The sequence below is a fragment of the Zeugodacus cucurbitae genome, unplaced genomic scaffold, assembly GCF_028554725.1.
Source record: "Zeugodacus cucurbitae isolate PBARC_wt_2022May unplaced genomic scaffold, idZeuCucr1.2 ctg00000054.1, whole genome shotgun sequence".
Lineage (NCBI taxonomy): Eukaryota > Metazoa > Arthropoda > Insecta > Diptera > Tephritidae > Zeugodacus > Zeugodacus cucurbitae.
This window is the reverse complement of record NW_026530841.1, coordinates 25001-32500: the sequence shown is the minus strand read 5'-3', so window position 1 is coordinate 32500 and position 7500 is coordinate 25001. Positions and strand designations below refer to the sequence as shown.

The following is a 7500-nucleotide window of genomic DNA, read 5'->3' as shown; positions in this document are numbered from 1 at the left end:
TATATTCATTCATCGCACAACTCAAATCATACCTAAACTGGGACAGCCTGTCAGAATTGAACCGCCGAGCACGTTGAAACTTTCGTCTCAACCGCCGGACAGTCCTCCTCTTCAAGGTTAACTCATGCGTCCACCACTTAATTTTTCTTACCCTAAAACTTCCACACTTCCTGAACAATCTGTCATTCACACCCCACACCAACTCACACAGCCGAGCAATTTGCTCATCCACTTCCAGATCATCAAACACTCTAAGCGGTATTTCTAACACCGCTTCCCTTACACTCTGTCCATATCGGTTCCAGTCAATACCAGAGGTACGCCATCGCCGCAATGGACTCACACACACCAAAGGAGGGGAACGAGGAGCAACCACAATTTGGATCAAATTATGATCACTCAGACCCCACCCTCCTCTAACCTCCCACTTAAAATCAAACACTCTACTTGCTGCCTCATTCATAAGCGTCACGTCAATATCACTCACACCCCTAGGCCCATCAAACGTATACCACTCACTCGGCTCATTCAGAATGTGAAGGCCCTTAGCCAACACCCATTCATTCATTACCTCACCTCGAACGTGGCTTTGATATCCAGACGAATGTCTAGATACCTTACTAAACCACATCGAGGACGAGGCATTCGCATCCAACCCTAGGACTAATGGGCTACCACTCGCCAGAAGTAGTAACTTATCCATATAGCCCAGGTAGGGCTCTAGGGGCTCGCTAAATTTGCAATACAAACTAGCGACAATCATTCTACCGAACTCCCCCTCTATAGACACACACACCCCCTGTTGTGACGAATCCAAAACTACACAATCGTAGCCGGAATCATTCACAACTATTGCAGCATTAACCCCAAGGTCCGTAAAGACCCTAAAACCTCCAGGAAGACCCCGAACCACACCATTGGTGGCGTAAGGCTCCTGAAGTAAGGCAATGCCACACCCCCCCTCAATCATACAACCCCCCAACTCACACATAACGGCATACGACCCCTGACAATTAAGCTGAAAAACCCCCCCCATCAGTGTCTGGAGAGGGCACGCTCAACAACGCCACAGTAAATCGGGCAAACAGCTGACATCATAAGATGCCCAGCTGGCCTACCCTTAAATGCACAGTTGCGACAATGAGGGGCATTACCACAACCGGCAGCTCTATGTCCTTCTTGACCGCACCGCCTACAAACATCTGATTTGGCCCTACACTCAGCCACTCTATGGTCAAAACCCATACACCGGAAGCAGCCAGCAACTGGGCTATCCGGTCGAACCCTGAAGGAGAACCACTTTATGTAGCACCTTCCCGCCTCCAAAAGGGCGGACATTAATTTGTCCGAGCCCTCAAGGACAACGTTGGTGCTACCATCAGCAGCCACCTTCCAGGGCCGACTGACCATCCGCACATCTGACTTTCGTGCCTCAGGGCTGATGTCCTGAAGGTTCAACCGAAAGAGCTCCTCCATGAAGTCATCATGGGAGATTTCGGTGTGAACCCCCTGAACCACAACCCGCGGACCCAACTTCCGGTTCACACTCACATCCAACCCCACCTCCCCAAACTTGGCATTATTCGCCACCTTTTCCCTCTCTAAAACAGAGGGGGTGCGAATAACCACCCCACCACCCTTAATCGGCTTCACCTCGTGTACACGCACTCCGAGGGAAGGTCCCACCTCCTTCACGACCTTCTTAATCACCTCCTTAGAGGAGGTGGTAGGGGCCTTGCTTCTCACCACCACCGACCAAGTCTCAACCGGCTTCGGCAATGCCGGAGCAATCGCCTCCAACACTGGCGCTGGAGGCGCACGCACCAACTCAGCCGGAGCCAAACCCACAACCGACCTCTTCGATTGGGGAATAGATCCCCCACAACCCCCCCTGAGAGCGTCAACCTGACCGCGAAGATGGGCATTCTCGGTTACTACCGTCATCAGAAGCGCCTCGTACTTCGAGGCAAGCTCCATCAGCCCCTTCGCAGTAGTGACCTCAAAGTCTTCAACCCCAAACACCAATGCGTTTAATTCCGCCGTCACTGCCTTCATGGCAGCAACATGGCTAATAGCGCCTCCCCCAACCACACCACCATTTTCTCCACCCTCCTTAACAGCGCTAACAGGACACTCTTTTGCAGAAGTACCCTTAATGCGCTTCTTCCCCTTAATCCTTACTACACCTCCACGCTTGCTAACAATAGGGTGGACAACCACTTCTTCAGCGGTGTCACCCATATCAGCACAACTACTCCCATCCCCTAACATCACCAACGATGGCGATCCTATCCTAACCTTCCTACGCGGCGGGGACCCAACCGAAGGTCCAGTACCTTCATCAGCCGACGAGGTCTCCACTGCTAACGCTAGCTCTTTCCCCTCATTCCCAGCAGGGTGCTTAGCCCTTCTCCTCCGTGAGGGAAGCATTTCTACTTCCGGCCTTTCACCAGGCAGGCTGATCCGCCGGCAAAACACTGGCACAGAAGCCACTCGACCAGACAAGACTTGGAACAGCTGCTCTCAAGACACGTGTGACTGAACGCACTGAAGGAACTAACTATAAGAATAGAATCGTCCAGTAGCTGCTACCACCTAAGCAGTCGATTATTGCGAAATCGCAAGGGCACAACCCACAACTCCAGCCAACGGTCTGGAACTGGTCACCCAATAAACCGCCGGACAGAACAAAGTCCCCGTAACGGCTCCAAGCCAACCGATGTGGAGCTGAACCAAATCGCACTGTAGGTCAAAGGTTAACAGCTACGAACGCAGTCTAAACAAAAATCAGCACCTTCAACACTCGGACAGACACCGGCACCCTTTGAGCAAAACCTGCCCAATCCCCCCGGAAACAAGTGGCAACTCAGTACCAGACACTCGACACAACACTCACTGGCAGAAAAACCAAAAAGCAGAAAAACAACAAACACAGAAAACACTGAGACTCTATGAGAGTCAGCACCCACGCTAACAATGTGGGTAAACCACGTAAACCCCAAAAGGTACTACCTAACACGCGCCTACACACACAAAACTACTGTGCTCAAAAACACCTGTGCTCGAAAACACCTGTGCTCGAAAACACCTGTGCTCAAAAACACCTGTGCACGAAAACACCTGTGCTCAAAAACACCTGTGCACGAAAACACCTGTGCTCAAAAACACCTGTGCACGAAAACACCTGTGCTCAAAAAACAACAAACGAAAAACAATTACGTCACACAAAAAACACTTGCTCAAACAAATTTTCTTTTCACAAAAACAAATTCAAATTTCCAAAAATACACTCAACTACACGTATATAAATAAACACCTGCCGCAATGTAAAAATTTTCAAAAGCCAGCTATGATATGCACACACAAACTAACAAATGAGAAAATATACATACAACTGTATATATATTCAAACACTTGCAGTAATGTAAAAATACACAAAGCCAACTACAGAAAAAGTATACACGTACTGACAAACTTTATCTACACATACGAACATATATTGAAAATGATATTGAAAATGAAAATTTTTTATGAAAAACACACATATATACACACACGTATATATTAATATACTAATGCGTAAATATGTATGAAAATGCGCTAAAAAACTACCACAAATCACAAACTAATACACAAATACTCAAAATGAATGTACTTACATCCAATGCTGAGGGCTCCCACACAAAAAATACCAATTCACACAAAAATCACGACACAGAAAAACGCACAGAAACGAAAACACGTCTGAACTATCTGAAATTCTACAATCGAATGAGTAGATAGGGACAGTAGGAATCTCGTTAATCCATTCATGCGCGTCACTAATTAGATGACGAGGCATTTGGCTACCTTAAGAGAGTCATAGTTACTCCCGCCGTTTACCCGCGCTTACTTGAATTTCTTCACTTTGACATTCAGAGCACTGGGCAGAAATCACATTGTGTCAACACCCGTTAGGGCCATCACAATGCTTTGTTTTAATTAGACAGTCGGATTCCCCAAGTCCGTGCCAGTTCTGAATTGATTGTTAATTGATAATCGTTATAATTAAATAAGAATATATATCTTGCGATATAATTCTTATAAAATTTTAGCAAGAAAGTTCCACAATTGGCTACGTAACTACTATCCGGGGAACAAGAACCGAAATTCTCTATTTACCCAGAACGAGTACATAAACCATGGTATTGCTTCCCAATCAAGCCCGACTATCTCAATCTTCAGAGCCAATCCTTATCCCGAAGTTACGGATCTAATTTGCCGACTTCCCTTACCTACATTATTCTATCGACTAGAGACTCTTCACCTTGGAGACCAGCTGCGGATATTGGTACGGCCTGTTGAGAAGTTTGCGTAACCCCACCATAAATTTTCAAGGTCCGAGGAGAAAATATCGACACAACAGTAAATGTCATGCTCTTCTAGTCCATCTACCATATCTCTCTTCGAAAGACTTCCATGGTAGTACGACTATAAAACAGAAAAGAAAACTCTTCCGATACCTCTCGACGGCTTCTTTATGGTCGTTCCTGTTGCCAGGATGAGCACAAGGCCCATTTTTAATAACAAACGGATACTCAACAGGTTACGGAATTGGAACCGTATTCCCTTTCGTTCAAAATTATTCAAGTGTTTAATTACTATGAAGAAAACATAATAATTATATATTCTCAACAATTCATTAAAACTTGAAAATTTTCGGCTTTCGCCTTGAACTTAGGACCGACTAACTCGTGATCAACCACTGTTCACACGAAACCCTTCTCCACTTCAGTCCTCCAAGGTCTCATTCGATTATTTGCTACTACCACCAAGATCTGTACCAATGGCGGCTCCATGCAGGCTTACGCCAAACACTTCTAAGCACACCATTGTACCCTCCTACTCACTAAAGTTTCAAAATTTATAATCCAACCGAAATTGTATTATAAATCATGTACTTTAGCGGTAATGTATAGGTATACAACTTAAGCGCCATCCATTTTAAGGGCTAGTTGCTTCGGCAGGTGAGTTGTTACACACTCCTTAGCGGATTACGACTTCCATGTCCACCGTCCTGCTGTTTTAAGCAACCAACGCCTTTCATGGTATCTGCATGAGTTGTTAATTTGGGCACCGTAACATTACGTTTGGTTCATCCCACAGCGCCAGTTCTGCTTACCAAAAGTGGCCCACTGGGCACATTATATCATAACCTCAACCTTCATATCAAGAAAGGTGAGGTTCTTACCCATTTAAAGTTTGAGAATAGGTTAAGGTCGTTTCGACCCTAAGGCCTCTAATCATTCGCTTTACCAGATAAGATTATTTTACATAATATTTAAATGCACCAGCTATCCTGAGGGAAACTTCGGAGGGAACCAGCTACTAGATGGTTCGATTGGTCTTTCGCCCCTATACTCAATTCTGACAATCGATTTGCACGTCAGAACTGTTTCGGTCTTCCATCAGGGTTTCCCCTGACTTCAACCTGATCAAGTATAGTTCACCATCTTTCGGGTCACAGCATATATGCTCAAGGTACGCTCCAGTTAGAGGTATAAATAATAATAAATTATCATTATACATAACTATATGGAACGCCCCGGGATTGAATTAATAGTAAAATATTTCACTAAAAATTAATCCCATTATATAAAAGTTAAGTTAATTTCGCCATTAGGTTTAATATAACCCAATGACTTGCACATATGTTAGACTCCTTGGTCCGTGTTTCAAGACGGGTCCCGAAGGTATCCTGAATCTTTCGCATTGTTAATCATATAAATGCATACAATTAATATTAAAATCAATGATAATAATATTATTGTAAAATTCAAAAGAATTTAAGCATTATATATGTAAAATCTATCAACACTTTATCAAATCATCAGTATTTATTCTATGTTAATAAGCTAAAAGCAAATTAATTTGAATAAACTTAACACCAATGATCTTTTGATAAATATTTTATTATGTTAATAGATTACAATGTCCTTATATGAAAAAAATGCACACTATTACTATAATATTATAAATATCACAGTTATAATGATGAATTTTTCATAATGGATATTCAGGTTCATCGGGCTTAACCTCTAAGCAGTTTCACGTACTATTTAACTCTCTATTCAGAGTTCTTTTCAACTTTCCCTCACGGTACTTGTTTACTATCGGTCTCATGGTTATATTTAGTTTTAGATGGAGTTTACCACCCACTTAGTGCTGCACTATCAAGCAACACGACTCTTTGGAAATATCTTTCTAGTAATCATTAACGTTATACGGGCCTGGCACCCTCTATGGGTAAATGGCCTCATTTAAGAAGGACTTAAATCGTTAATTTCTCATACTAGATATTAAGATATTCCATACACTGCATCTCACATTTGCCATATAGACAAAGTGACTTAGTGCTGAACTATTTTCTTTTCGCTCGCCGCTACTAAGAAAATCCTTGTTAGTTTCTTTTCCTCCCCTCATTAATATGCTTAAATTCAGGGGGTAGTCCCATATGAGTTGAGGTTGTATAAAAATATTTATATTTATTTTATATTTTAGCTTTTTGCTATTTTAAAGAAACATACATAATTATTTCTTAACACCAATATAATTTTCTTAATAATAAATATTCAATCTTTTCATCCCGTACTACTTACTTCATTATAACAACAATATTATTTTCTTGGTTTTTTACATTTAAGGCAATCCTAGAATAAAATAATATTTTATGCTAGACGTTCCTCTAAATGTATATATTATTTGAAATAATAATATTGAAATTTTATTGTTTTTGGGAATACTAAGATTCTTATTTATTATAAAATTTCGTTCAAATATGAGGTGTTCAAGAATATATTTTCTATATTTCTTTTTATGCTATTAATATTATGGATTGAAAAATACAATCCAGTAATATACCATGTGCTTAAATTCTTTTAATTGACTAAAAGAATAAGCAACTAATTTAGCATAGTCTTACAACCCTCAACCATATGTAGTCCAAGCAGCACTTTAAAATTAATTAAAGTACATAACAGCATGGACTGCAATATGCGTTCAAAATGTCGATGTTCATGTGTCCTGCAGTTCACACGATGACGCACAGTTAGCTGCGTTCTTCATCGACCCATGAGCCGAGTGATCCACCGCTTAGAGTGATAATTTTTTGTTTATTTTAATTTAACGTCAAGAGTTTTTAATTTATTGAAAGAATAACATTTCGTTTTCGTATATAATATATAAATTATTTTAAAACATCTTTCAATAAATTGTAATTTTCAACCCAAACATTTACAAGTTGCGCATGTCTTAGTCCAACAAAAACAGTAATTCCTTTTTTATTACATTTTATTTAATTTCTATATATTTTTAAGGAATTACACGTTAATGAGAACAAATTAACTTATCATTTATATTATTTTTATAAATAATAAGTACAACTATATATGTTTAAAGGTTTGTTGCGTTCAAATACAATGTATGCGATATAATTTTCATTATACTACAATACAAGGAGTA

The 7500-nt window shown here is 41.1% G+C and overlaps 1 non-coding gene and 1 pseudogene across 1 annotated transcript; both read right to left on the bottom strand.

Moving 5' to 3' along the window:
- The window catches only part of LOC128923826 (large subunit ribosomal RNA), a 10317-nt pseudogene extending 3810 nt beyond the window's left edge, over positions 1–6507 (bottom strand).
- A 453-nt stretch (positions 6508–6960) lies between these two features.
- Positions 6961–7139, bottom strand: LOC128923827 (5.8S ribosomal RNA). The gene has a single exon (XR_008472551.1). It is a non-coding gene; the product is annotated as a 5.8S ribosomal RNA (ribosomal RNA).
- Between the last annotated feature and the right edge of the window lie 361 nt (positions 7140–7500).